This window comes from Pleurodeles waltl, chromosome 3_2, assembly GCF_031143425.1.
Source record: "Pleurodeles waltl isolate 20211129_DDA chromosome 3_2, aPleWal1.hap1.20221129, whole genome shotgun sequence".
NCBI classification, from domain to species: domain Eukaryota; kingdom Metazoa; phylum Chordata; class Amphibia; order Caudata; family Salamandridae; genus Pleurodeles; species Pleurodeles waltl.
In genome coordinates, this window is record NC_090441.1 from 15,920,874 (window position 1) to 15,936,005 (window position 15,132).

The window sequence follows — 15,132 nt, forward strand, 5'->3', positions numbered from 1 at the left end:
AAGTTTGATACCAAACTTCCCAGTATTCAGTGTAGCCATTATGGAGCTGTGGAGTTCGTTGTTGACAAACTCCCAGACCATATACTTAATATGGCCACAACTGTACTTACAATGTCTAAGAATAGACTTAGACACTGTCGGGGCATTTGGTAATGCAGCTATGCCCTCACCTGTGGTATAGTGTACCCTGCCTTAGGGCTGTAAGGCCTGCTTGAGGGGTGACTTACCTATGCCACAGGCAGTATTTTGTGTGCATGGCATCCTGAGGGGGATGCCATGTCGACTTTGCCTTTTTCTCCCCACCAACACACACAATCTGCAATGGCAGTGTGCATGTGTTAGGTGAGGGGTCAGCATCAGTATCAGGCAAAAAGTGGGGGGTAACTGCAACAGCGAGCCATTTCCTTACACAAGCCCCCCCCCAGCCCACAGGCCAGGAGACTCAGCCAAAGCTGGGAGAGTCTTCCTAGTCTGTCAGGCGAGGAAGAGTAGAGGAAATAGGCTTGTTTGTTGCAGGGCCTACTCTGCCTTACATCCTCCTGTTCAGGTAATTCCCCCTGGGGAACTGACCCACTTCCACAGTGATAGGACCTAGTCTGAATTGCCTCTTGTCTGTGCTTTTAATGTCTTCTCCCATTCTCTCTATTGTGGGGTTAGAGGTGTCCACCTCTGCTAATCTTATTTTAGCCAGGGTCACCCCTAGCTTACCCAAAGAGGTTACCCAGAGCTGGAGTAACCCCAGCATGACCAACAGGGTCAGGGGGCCTAACTTGCTATTTGGCATGGGGTTAGACCACCATGCCAAGGATAGTGTAGCCATAAAGGATAACACCCAGCAGAGGCCACTGGCAGCTGTCAGTGCCCAGAACCACACCTTTAGCTCTTCACCTGCAAGGGAAGGAGCTAAGTTACAGGCTTCTTTGGGTTCAGGGTGCCTGTCTGCTGTGTAAGAGTGGGGGGTTACTACATCTTGTAGTAAGCACCCTTCTTCCACTCTTTCTTCTGTTAACTGAGGAGCCACCCATTCAGGTTTAACAGTTGCCTGACTAGCCAGGACTTCTTGTGGGTCAGGTTGGACTTTACCAGTGCCATTTTTGGAGTTCTCCCCTACTGGAGCAGAATCTCCTTGGCTTGCTGGAACCTTGGCTAAAGGTTGTTCACCTGTCCTACTCTGTTTTCCTTTCTTTTTCTTTTGGGGCCTACTTGCAGTTACTGCAGGGGTAGCACCTCCAGAACCCTTGGGAGAGGACTGGCATTGGACCAGTTCCTCTCTGGGGCTCTGACTAACCTCTGGGTAGTCATTTCCAAGGAGACAATCAAGGGGGAGGTCTGTACTGAGTACCACCCTTCTCCAGCTAAATGTCTGGTTTGAGAACACCAGCCTGCCATGCACAATAGTGTGACTGGCACAAGTGTCTCTCATGGCAGTGGCTGGGATTCCATTCACCAGTAGGTGGTGGAAGTGTCTACTTCCCTCTGGAATCTCCAACTCACCTGTTGGGCCCTTTTTCCAGTTGAAGGCTATGAAGACCTCCTCATCTGAGGAGTCATCCCCAATGGCTACACTGGTCAGCCCTGGGATTTTGCTAGGGGGTTTGTTTTTGGGACAAGAAGTGTCCTTGGTGTGGTGCCCTGTCTGTCTACAGTTTTGGCACCATGCCTTAGTGGCATCCCAGTTCTTACCCTGGTACCCACCTTTGTTTTGGGTTGTGTTTTGGGGCCCACCCACCTGGTCTGGTTTTTGGGGGCCTACAGAGGACTCTTTTTCTTTATTTCCTATGTCACCCACTTTCTCCTGGGAAGGCTTTGTAACCCCTTTCTTTTGGTCACCCCCAGTGGAAGTTTTGGTTACCCTAGTCTTGACCCAGTGGTCTGCCTTCTTTCCCAATTCTTGGGGAGAAATTGGACCTAGGTCTACCAGATACTGATGCAACTTTTCATTGAAACAGTTACTTAAAATGTGTTCTTTCATAAACAGATTATAAAGCCCAACATAGTCATGCACTTAATTTCCAGTTACCCAACCATCCAGTGTTTTCACTGAGTAGTCTACAAAATCAACCCAGGTCTGGCTCGAGGATTTTTGAGCCCCCCTGAACCTAATCCTGCACTCCTCAGTGGAGAACCCAAAGCCCTCAATCAGGGTAGCCTTCATGAGGTCATAGGATTCTGCATCTTTACCAGAGAGTATGAGGAGTCTATCCCTACACTTTCCAGTGAACATTTCCCAAAGGAGAGCTCCCCAGTGAGATCTGTTTACTTTTCTGGTTGCACAAGCCCTCTCAAAAGCTGTGAACCTTTTGGTGATATCATCACCATCTTCATATTTTGTTACAATCCCGTTGGGGATTTTTTGCATGTCAGTAGTTTCTCTGACCCTATATAAGTTGCTGCCACCATTGATGGGAGCTAAACCCATCTCTTTTCTTTCCCTTTGTATGGCTAGGAGCAGTTTATCCAAAGCCAATCTTTTGGCCATCCTGGCTAACAGGAGGTCATCTTCATTGAGGCTGCCCTCAATGCTTCCAGAGGTACTGGTCTCCCCTGTGGAAGAACCAGTCTCTCTGACTATGATTTGTGGAGTCAGGGTTCTGGGAACCCTGTCTTCCCTATTTTGGACAGGAGGGGGGAAATCATCCTCCTGTTCACTAATTTCCCCATCTGAGGGATTATCCTCAGAGGGGTGGTCCCTTGTGAACTCTGCCAAAAGCTCCTGGAGCTTTAGTTTGGTAGAGTTGGACCCAGTTTTTATCTTTTTATGTTTACAGAGAGACCTTAACTCTGACATCCTAAGATGCAGGTAAGGGGTGAGGTTGAGCTCCACCACCATCTCTTCTGCAGTAGACATTATTTCTCTAAAAGTTGGGATACTTTTTAAGAATCTAAAACTATTTCTAGAACTTAATCCAAACTTTTACAAAACTTTTAAAATCTAAAAGAAATGCTAACAGGGACTAACACAAGGCCCTAGCAGGACTTTTAAAAATTTAGAAAAATAGCTCAAATTTCAAAAATCAGTTTCTAATGATAATTTTTGGAATTTAGTCGTGTGATCGGGTATTGGCTGAGTAGTCAAGCAAATGCAAAGTCTTGTACCCCACCGCTGATCCACCAATGTAGGAAGTTGGCTCTGTATATACTATTTCAAAGTAAGAAATATTGTGCACAGAGTCCAAGGGTTCCCCTCAGGGGTAAGATAGTGGCAAAAAGATCATTCTAATGCTCTATTTTGTGGTAGTGTGGTCGAGCAGTAGGCTTATCAGAGGGTAGTGTTAAGCATTTGTTGTACACACACAGGCAATAAATGAGGAACACACACTCAAAGACAATTCCAGGCCAATAGGTTTTTATGTAGAAAAATATCTTTTCTTAGTTTATTTTAAGAACCACAGGTTCAAGATTTACAAACAATACTTTGAATGGAAGGTATTTCTCTCAGGTATCTTAGGAACTTTGAATAATCACAATGTATGTACAGTTTTGGCAATAATGGCAATAAGCTATTTTAAAAGTGGACACAGTGCAAAAATCAACAGTTCCTGGGGGAGGTAAGTAAATGTTAAGTTCACAGGTAAGTAAAACACTTACAGGGTTCAAAGTTGGGTCCATGGTAGCCCACCGTTGGGGGTTCAAGGCAACCCCAAAGTTACCACACCAGCAGCTCAGGGCCGGTCAGGTGCAGAGGTCAAAGTGGTGCCCAAAACACATAGGCTTCAATGGAAATAGGCGTGCCCCGGTTCCAGTCTGCCAGCAGGTTTGTTGAACAGGGCTGCTGTTCTCGGGAGCTTCTTGGTCCTTTTAGATGCAGGATAGTCCTCTAAAGGCTTCAGAGGTCGCTGGACCCTGGGGGATGCGTCGCTGTTGCAGTTTTTCTTGAAGTGGGGAGACAGGCCATTAGGGCTGGGCCAAAGCAGTTGCTGTCTCCGTCTTCTCTGCAGGGCTTCAGGTCAGCAGTCCTTCTTTGTCTTCAGGTTGCAGAAATCTGATTTCCTAGGTTCTGGGGAGCCCCTAAATACTGACTTTAGGGGTGTGTTTAGGTCTGGGAGGGCAGTAGCCAATGGCTACTGTCCTTGAGGGTGGCTACACCCACTTTGTGCCTCCTCCCTGAGGGGAGGGGGGCACATCCCTATTCCTATTGGGGGAATCCTCCAAAATCAAGATGGAGGATTTCTAAAGGCAGGGGTCACCTCAGCTCAGGACACCTTAGGGGCTGTCCTGACTGGTGGGTGACTCCTCCTTGTTTTTCTCATTATCTCCCCTGGACTTGCCGCCAAAAGTGGGGGCTGTGTCCAGGGGGCGGGCATCTCCACTAGCTGGAGTGCCCTGGGGCATTGTAACACAAAGCCTGAGCCTTTGAGGCTCACTGCTAGGGGTTACAGTTCCTGCAGGGGGGAGGTGTGAAGCACCTCCACCCAGAGCAGGCTTTTGTTTCTGTCCTCAGAGAGCACAAAGGCCCTCACCACATGGGGTCAGAAACTCCTCTCTCAGCAGCAGGCTGGCACAGACCAATCAGTCCTGCACTGAACAATTGGGTAAAATACAGGGGGCATCTTTAAGATGCCCTCTGTGTGCATTTTTTAATAAATCCAACACTGACATCAGTGTGGGTTTATTATTCTGAGAAGTTTGATACCAAACTTCCCAGTATTCAGTGTAGCCATTATGGAGCTGTGGAGTTCGTTGTTGACAAACTCCCAGACCATATACTTAATATGGCCACAACTGTACTTACAATGTCTAAGAATAGACTTAGACACTGTCGGGGCATTTGGTAATGCAGCTATGCCCTCACCTGTGGTATAGTGTACCCTGCCTTAGGGCTGTAAGGCCTGCTTGAGGGGTGACTTACCTATGCCACAGGCAGTATTTTGTGTCCATGGCATCCTGAGGGGGATGCCATGTCAACTTTGCCTTTTTCTCCCCACCAACACACACAATCTGCAATGGCAGTGTGCATGTGTTAGGTGAGGGGTCCCTTAGGGTGGCACAACATATGCTGCAGCCCTTAGGGACCTTCCCTGGTCACAGGGCCCTTGGTACCACTGGTACCTTTTACAAGGGACTTATCTGTGTGCCAGAGGTGTGCCAATTGTGGAAACAATGGTACATTTTAGGTGAAAGAACACTGGTGCTGGGGCCTGGTTAGCACACTTCTCAGTCAAGTCATCATCAGTATCAGGCAAAAAGTGGGGGGTAACTGCAACAGGGAGCCATTTCCTTACAGATCACAATAGCAAGGGAGCAGGAAGTAGATTTAGTGAAGGAGCGAGAAGTGGGCAGAAAGGTAAAAGATTGGCAGCAGCAAAAAGAGGAAGAAGAGCAAAGGCCCAAAAGATAACAATAGAAGAGGCGAGGAAAGCAGCTATAGAAAGTAGTGAGAAAATAGCAGAGGACTGAGAGAGTGGAGAGAGTAAGTGAGGAGAGCAGAGGTGGGGAGTGAAGTCTCACGGTCCTACACAGGTCTGATGACCTGTCAACAGGTATTTGGGATCTGAGCCTACGCACCTGCTTTATGGTTTATGTTAGAGATGGCTTGATATTCTAAGTGGAACTGTAGTGGTGTGTGTTAAGATGCTGAGTGAACTGGTGAAAATTCATGAAATGTGAAAGTGGATTATTTTACCAGGTTAGCTTGAATGGCATGATAAGTTGGGATTCTGTCGTTAATGTGGTATACTGTGTAGGTAGCTAGTAGATGTTGATTGATGAGTTGTGTTTAAGTGGTGGTGGTGATGTGAGAATTTGTTACAGTGTGTTGAACAGTGGTCAGGTTTGAGAAGTGGGTGTTGTGGATAAGTGTTTGATATGGAGTGAGTGTTTGTGGTATTGTCATTTGTAGGTTTTATTGATGTATAGAGAGTTATCATATGACCAGGAGGGTAATTTGTTGCGAGAGGTGATGGTAAGTGAGATATTTGATATGGACAGGGATATAGTGTAAACATGTGGAGGGCATGAGCTCTCAGACGTAGGAAGTTGGCGAGAGGGGAATGTGGGAGGGAAGAGGAGAGTTATGAGATGGGAGAGCTAGGAGATGGAGGAAGGTATCATTCCATGAAAGAGGCCAGAGCAGGTGCTGCAGCATCTCAATTATACATCTTTTTCCATTGGTCGTGAGGTGTGTTGAGAGGTTGTGAGTTTTAGTAGTCGGATGGCCTTAAGTGGTGTGCTAATGTAGGGGCAAGAGAACATTGTCCTAGTACCTATATTCTTGCAAATACTTTTTTGACAGCAAGTATGTTCTGTCCCTCCGGCTTTCCACTATGTTCCATCAAGAAAGATGCATTACTAAGTTGCTTTGCTGTTGCCCATCCCAAAGGCATAACGTTTAGCATTCGTGGTGATGTTTTTAGGTCAAGTGGCCCTTACTTGGAACATACCTTTGCTTGGTATTCAAATCTAATTGGATCACCTTACCTTACAACGATGTTAAATAATGTATGTACCCTGTATTGTGCATAAGGTCTACTGAAGTTTAGCTCCATGAAGAGACTTAAGGCAGTGGAGCACTGTACATAACAGCCATAGTGAGAATGCGCCACCATTAAACTCTACTCTTCCAGACTATACTCAGCATAGGCTGGATGGTATGGTGCACATATGCCACAGGAAACAAAACAGTGTATGGTTATATCTAATTAATACCGTAGTATAATAAATATATTTTAATAGGAGTTTTATTATTATTACTATTTTAAATTTAGCATATTTTAAATGTACCCAGTTTTCATCCTTTAAATTAAATTGCATTTTCTTGCTATGTTGTTTGTACAGCTTCTAATGTCCCAAAGCTGGTGCTGGTTTTGGTTGAGGCAGCCGAACATTTCCCAAAACAATCCTTTTATGTTAATGTCTCTTAGTATGTATACCTATTATGTGTGGGTATGTATCTTTGTATTTATTTTCCACCCACTCCGAAGGGAAAAAAGCTTTTCAGCTCTCACCAAACAACTATTCTTTGACTCATCGTAAACCTCTTTTGAACTATCCCCCTACTTCCTCTCTCTGACTCACTCCAAACCTCTCAAGTATTTTGTACTCCCAAAAATCCCTTTTCAAAATCTTTCCTCCTTTATCCTGTTCATACAACTGATAGGTACACACCCACCACTCCAAATAATAATCTATCCTAAATAACCCTTTCCAAACTCTTCCCTCCTTTATCCCATTCTTCCAACTATCAGGCACACGTGTTCACCATCCCAGTAACAATTTATATTTCCCTCTACTAATCCACTATGGGTTCCGTAGTAGTGTGCTACTCACTGAAAAGTGCTTCATCGCCTCATCAGGGGTAGTAAGCGCTATGTAAATACAATTACAGTTACATTGCGATTCTGCCTCAAATGTCTCTAATCAGAGTAGACTGGATGACATTTATGCTCCTGGTAAGACTCTTCTAGCCTTGATTGTGATTAATATAACAATCCAGAACTACCACAAGGCACACTTACACTGTCAGAGAACCCCATCAACCCACCAAAACCAAGCCAATTGCTACCAAAGAGCACAAGCGCCCAGTGAGTGAAGAGGTCCGCCACGCACTGCTAGCATCCTGGAGGACTTTAGTAAGACCCATTCCTAGAGGTCCTGCACACATCCCTTGCCATAATCAAAACCAGACACAGGAAAGGATTAATCATGTAGAGCAGTGGTTCTTACTCTTTTGCCTTCTGTGGACCCCCTCTTAATCATTACAGGAACCCGGGGAATCCCCACTCAATCATTTTTAGATTCCTGGCAGCCCTATTGAGTCATTACTGGAGGCCAGGGACTCCTGCATAAGTATTTTTGATGATTTGAACTGCAAAACAATACACAAAAAAAGAGAAACAACCATTCGTCAAACAAACACGCAAATTATTAAATATTTCATTCAATTCACAAATATAAAATTAAAACATTTTTTTTATTTTATCAGGAAGGTTGGAGCTTTTTTAAATTCAATTGAGGCCGCTCAACATCCATACTACATTCCATTTGGTTCCAGTCGCAGCTCGCGTTGCATGGAAGGGGCAGGGTGGCAGAGGGGGATGGGGGTGCTCGGGTAAAAATTAAATTAAAAAAATCTATTTTTAAAAAACCACTTACCTCGCTCTGTGCTGCTCCGCTCTCTCTCGTTGCTCCAGGCAGGCACAGGCTCCCAGCCTGCCCTGCGCCAATCCTGACGCTGCTCAGACACGACACGGCCGGCCAAACACACATGCGCTCTGAGGGGGAGTGCAGTGCATGTCACCCTCGTGGCCCCGCCCCATTCAAAGAAAAGGATATCCTTTTCTTTGAAAGGTTTTGCAGCTGCAGCTGCTAGCGGGGGTGCAACGCTCCTCTGCCCAAATGGGAGGAGCCGCCCCTGTTTGGTTCACTTGCCAACGAATCAATGTGACCATCTAACTTAATTTTCAGCCTCCAATTTCAGATGCCTTCACATTTACAGAACACTTTAAAATGTTCAGTTTTACATTTTGCTTTATTTATTTATATATACTTTATCAATGCGTTAGTATTATTTAGTTTCCTAAGCCCTCACTGAGTAGGTGTAGCGGATCCCCAGGGATTCCCGGACCACAGGTTAAGAACCACTGTTATAGAGGACTCTTTCTCCTCTATCTGTTTATTGTCAACTTCCCGACCCATCCCACTCCTCCCCAGACCCACAAGACCTACAATGTGAATAATGGCCTAACTGCTGTATTCAGACCAAGAGGTGGATTGAAATATCTTCAGTAATCACCATGAAATCGATACGGGCCTGGCAAGTGAATTATAACAGCCAGCAAACATAACCCGAGCTCACTCTATCAGTCACGTATTCATACCACTAAGCACTGCGACCCATTCTTGTCACTCACACAACACAAACACTTCCCACGCATGCCATTGGATCCTGGCAAGTCCAACACTCTTCTGAGCAACCACTCTCCAACCGTGTATAGTGTTACTTCTCCAATAGTGCGCTTAGGTACTCCACAGTGGGAGTATGAAGCACTATATGCATTAATTACAGTACGATAACAATGAAAGATACATGCTAGTCTCCCGCCTGTAATAAAAGTTAAATTCCTTGCTTACGCAAGCTGACACTATACTAATTTCAAGTGGCTATCTGATGTAAAATTAATTTGCACAGAGGATATTTTAGTCCAATGAAAAGGCGTAGGCGAAGAACACTTCAAGTAAACGAAAAAATAATGAACCGAAGTTCTGAAAGAAAAATTTATTGCATGTGGGTTTTTTTTTTAACTAGAAGGCAAGAGGCTCACAATGGCAGGTCTTGTGAAAATCGATAGGCAAGTGGCTGGAAATCCGCAGAAGACCAAAATACTTTTTATATCCAGAGAGCAGATCCCTGGAACAAATTACCAGATATAATAGTTGAAGCAGGCGGCACAACAATCTGAAAATGGAAACATTTATCAGTGAATACGGACCATAGTCCTAGCTTGAATTCATGTGGGACTCTGAAATTTAACAGCACAGATGGTTGTTCTTCACGGCTTTAACACTGCACAATTGGAGCTGAGAAGAAGAAAAGCACCGACAAAGCCAATAGGGCTCGCATTTGTGGCATATTTATCTTTGGTAATGGTTTTGCCAACGCCGCTGTGGAGGAATGGCAAGCAAAACAAGCATTTGCAATGCACTAGGGTCTCGCATTTCTCCGAGTTACAGCTATTAGCAGTTGTAAACTCCCAACCGGATTTTTCTTTCCACATTGACATAAAAAAACAGCGCAATTGCGCTGCTACAGTTCACTCGTAATGAAACCTATCGGCAAAAGTGCAATTATCTACGTAACCTGCAAAAGTGCAATGAACTATGTAACATTGTTGATGTTATGCAAAGCGCTCAACTTCTGCCAAGCGTGATCGCGCTGCGAACAAAAGATAAAAAGTAGTCCACAAACCGGATGGGAAACAGCGAGCCTCGCATGCTTTCATGACTTGGTTGCTGCTTCCACTGATGAAGGAAAGCAGATTTTAACAGGCTAGCCCATGAACCAATGAAAGACAACTGACGTGACGTGAACAGGGCTCCGAGCCCTTTTCTGACTCCTAAAGCGTCTCGCAAGTGAAACGCATGCGCAAGCTCATGCGACGCAAGCTCGACCCTAAAAATGAAAAAGAAAAAATGCGCAATGACGTGCAGCGCACATGAGGGCGTATGCGTCATGACACCATGCAGTCACTAGTCTGATATTGACTGTCCCATAAAATGTGTAGTTTCCCTAGGGTAGGGGAATCCAACCTTTCCTGTGACGAGAGCTACTTATGTTCAATAAAAATTATGCAGAGCTACTTATATTGTTAGTGTTGTAACAGTGACCCTAGTCGATAAGATTACATTAGTGGCCACCATATGCATGATACAAGCAGTGATCACCTCAGTGCATCAGACAGGGTTGCTAGAAGCAATTTAAAAAGGCTTTGTCAATTTGGAATGCCTTTACATACGTAATGTGGCACTAAGGTAATAATATTAGTTACAAGTCTTCCCAACACCACATGATTTATCAATCATTAGCATACAAATATATTGGAAATTCTGCCATTTTCTCCAAGCATCATCTTGCAAGTTTTGAAACTCACATATTTTCCTCTTAAATACACACTTTTCAATTTTGGTATGAATATATTATTTCAGCCGACCAAAAGATTCTAATTTAGTAGACTGGGCCGCACAAAGGAGAGCTCCTCACTATAGCTATGGAGTTACCAGTAGCTCACAAGCTACTTGTTAAAGACGCCGGCTCTAGGGCCATGCTGTCTTTTCAGCGCTCCACTGCTCTAGAGCTAGGTTTGCAATCTACAGATACCAACATATACATATATGACATATGCATGAGCATGCATCACTATGCATGTGTGTGCCTATTGGATGACACATAGTCATTTTCTTTTGTTTACCATTTAATGATTGTAGATGGCACTTGGTGCAGTAAATAAAAAATAATTTTTTACTTTTCACAAAAGCAGATTCCTGAAAGCAAAAGGGAACTGCCGGCCCTTCCAAAAAACATATTTAAAAAAAAAACAGGGACAAAAAAGTATTTTAAGGGCTGTGAGGTGGGGGGAAATGGAGGTAGAAGCAACGTAGAGTGGGCAGGGGAGCAGCAGGCAAACTTTAGGGTATGAGAAGGGGATTAACTAAAAATAAGAAAAGAAAAGCTAGGGTGGGGTGAAAGGAAAAACACAGCGCTTCTTGGGTGGCAGGCGGACATCAGAGGGAAAAGCAACACACACGGGGAGAGGAAGTGGAGGTAGGAAGAGCAACACACACCGCTGGGAGCATAGTTTGGGGCAAGCACATGATGGAAAGACCTGGAAAAAACATGCATCTCATGCAGTGCCGAAAGACAAATAAAAGTACTTTTTTAAATATGGGCTCTGGAAGGATGCAAGTTAACTAATCAAAATGACCGCACTCTGACTACAATGCCACTAAGTGAATCATGAGGAAGTCTGTCTTTTGTCATCTGTATGTGGCCTAAGGTGTTACTGTAGATGGAGTAACATTATAAGTAATAGCTTTTTGTGCAGCACTCGCTCCAGACTGATGTATTTCAAGATGCTCTCATGTGACGATGAAGGAAAAGGGGACACTGTGAAAAAATGTAATTGTCTAGGATCACACAATGTGGTCACATGAAAGTTTTTTGCACAATTCAGGTAGTATGTGGTTATCGCTATCGCTCTCCCATTTTGGATCCGAGTTTAATGCTTTATGTTTAGTTCTTTGAAGCACTAAATCAGTGCATAGTGTTAAATACATCCAGGCTATGCATGTTTTAAATTGGTTAATGGTAGTAGTGTTTGGGTGGGTAATGTTATACTGCAGAAGCTAAAATGAAAACCAGAGCACCCCCCCTTGGTCAGTGCATTTAGACAATTTGGTCCACATACCTAAAAGTCTTTAATCATGTCTTTGTCATTCATTCTTTAATTCATCCATCTGCTATTCATCATCCAACTATTCATTCGCTGAGCCATGCAACCCTGTCTCCACTTTCTGTCCATCCATTCAATTATTAGACAAGACTCAATAACGAAAGATATTTTGTGCAACACACCGTTTTGGCAACTGTTTAAAAAAATGTTTCGATCGGGAGAACTTCCCTAAACCCTACGTGCTTTAGCCAGGTATACTCGCTGAGCTCACTCTCCACTTGCAGTAAGAGGATTGGTTTGACAAAATCTGCCAGGGCTGCACTTGGTTCCCAGTCTGGCCCTGAGATGAGGTACAACTACAGTGTACATGCAAACCAGGAGGTTGGCTATTGATATCAGGCGGTGGTAGTGTACTAAAATATCATCTGACATTAATATCATGGGCCCCATTTATTAACAGACAGATTGTAAAACATGGATGCTAATTGTGCACCAACCTTTTGCGAACTGTAATTTTGTGATGTCACCTATGTGCAAATGGGTTGCGTCACAAAATGTCCAGAAGCAGAGGGTCACAGAACGACCTGCCTATTGAATATGAATTGGATTTTCCCTATGTACTAAACTCTTTTTACTATTCAGAAAAGCGTTTCCAATTCCCAAAAGGAGTTTTATTGCTCCTTCTGAATTGCAATTAGGATGGCATTTAAAAGAGGTGTGCCCCCAAATTCAAATCACAATAGGATGTATTAATGCCATAATTTTGGTTGCAAACAATTGAAATGTTACAGACTCCTCAAAGGAAGTAGTAACTTATTCGTAAAGGGGAATGGACATTTTGTGTTGCAACCACAGGGTTTGCAACCGCAAAATGATTTAGTACATTGTCCCCCTTGTCTTACCTACTGTTTACAAAAATATCAACCCATTGGAAGTGACAATAGAAAATCCACACACAGTGGGACTATATGTAACTTATATTTAGGACATGATGTGTAATATTTTAGGCACCGATTTTCTGACATACGCCCTGGGCGTCATATGACTGGCGATGGCTGCAGTGGATTATAGTTCAGGGGTACGGGCTGTTTTACCTGCACCTCTAGTGAAGAGACTGCCTACCTGCTCACACCAGAAAGAATAGTCCAGTTCCCCAGCTTCTTATATCATGTGAGATGTGTGCATGAATGTGTTCTTTACATGTCTGCAGAATAGGTGTTGTAAATTTGGATCCTAGTTTTGAGTGTTCTGAAATTTGGTGATGCGGTCTGTTGCAATAGTTAGCTTGGGTTAAAGATGCGTATTTGAGCTTCTTTGGCAAAACTGAACCCTCAGCGTGACAATAATTATTTTAGTGACAAAACTGACTGGAATGTATTGTACAGGTACACAACACTATATATGTGAATTCAAGGGCATTGGAATGTCCACATTACTGCACAGCATAGTCAAGCATTTATTAAACATTACACTGATAACTTGTTTTATTAGGTACAGGCACAAGCCGGGTAATAACAATAAGCAACAACAGCATGACTGGTATTCAGTGTGGCTAAATGTTAGGGGCATAGAGAAGAGTGACTGGTATTCAGTGTGGCTAAATGTGAGGGGCATAGGGAAGAGTGGCATGGAGTGGAGTGGCATAGAGTTGACTGTAGTAGAGTGTAGTAGAGTGGAGTGTATTAGAATGGAGTGGTGAAGAGAGGGGTAGAGTGTTGTTAAGAGGAGTGGAGTAGAGCAGAGTGGAGTGGTGTAGAGTGGAATGTCGTACAGTGTAGTAGAGTGAAGTGGGTCAGAGTGTATTAGAGTGTCATACAGTGGAGTGGCATGGAGTAGCATGGTATAGAGTAGAGTGACTTGGAATAGAGTTTCATAGACTGGAATGGCATAGATTGGGGTGGTGTAGAGTGGTGTAAAATGGAGTAGAGTGCCACAGAGTGGAGCGTCATTTAGTGTCAAAGTGTCATAGAGTGGTGTAGTGTTGATGAATGGAGTGCCTTAAAGTTGAGTAGAGTGCTGTACAGTGGAGTGGCATAGGGAGTGATAGAACTGAGAGTAGTAGAATGGAGCATAGTGGAATAGCATACAAGCAACAATTTTTCAGAAGATATATAGGCCCTCATTCTGACCTTGGCGGGCGGCGGAGGCCGCCCGCCAAAGTCCCGCCGTCAGGTTACCGTTCCGCGGTCGAAAGACCGCGGCGGTAATTCTGACTTTCCCGCTGGGCTGGCGGGCGGTCTCCTTCAGACCGCCAGCCAGCCCAGCGGGAAAGAGGCTTCCACGATGAAGCCGGCTCGGAATCGAGCCGGCGGAGTGGAAGCTGTGCGACGGGTGCAGTTGCACCCGTCGCGTATTTCACTGTCTGCGCAGCAGACAGTGAAATACATGTAGGGGCCCTCTTACGGGGGCCCCTGCAATGCCCATGCCAGTGGCATGGGCACTGCAGGGGCCCCCAGGGGCCCCGCGACCCCCCCTACCGCCATCCGGATCTCGGCGGTCCGACCGCCGGGATCTGGATGGCGGTAGAGGGGGTCGGAATCCCCGCGGCGGTGCAGCAAGCTGCGCCGCCGCGGAGGATTCAATGGGGCCGCGGTACACTGGCGGGACCCCGCCAGTGGTGCCGGTCCGACCGCGGCTTTACCGCCGCGGTCGGAATCCCCATTGGAGCACCGCCGGCTTGTCGGCGGTGCTCCCGCGGTCCTCCGCCCTGGCGGTCAAAGACCGCCAGGGTCAGAATGAGGGCCATAGTCTGTTATTTGACCTCTTTCTGTGAAGTACCAGATGTGAAAGATTAACACTAAATTTAAAGGCATCTTAATTTTTTCCTCAGACTTTCGGGACCCACCAAAAAATCGACTGGTGACCCACCAATGTAACACGATCCACACACAGTTTGGGAAGCACTGACCTAGTGTATTGATTTGTTTGGTCGAATTAAAATATTTGTTTTCACCGTACTTCAGAATAGCAAAACAAAATGTGCTTCATCTGTGCTTTCCTAATTCTGATATATTCTGAAATATTTGCACAGTTCATTCACTGGTATTTAAATTTTGTTGTGTGCTAAAAAAAATATAACATCCTGTACACTTTCCTTTCAACTCCCAGTACCCATCAAGATTATCTTCTCACTTTGCAATCAGAGAAATAAAAGTAAACACCATCCGCCCTCGGAAGTCAGAGCTTAACATTTGAAGTTGGAATGTACAGCAAATGTGACAAGATAAAAACAAAATGTAAAGGCCTG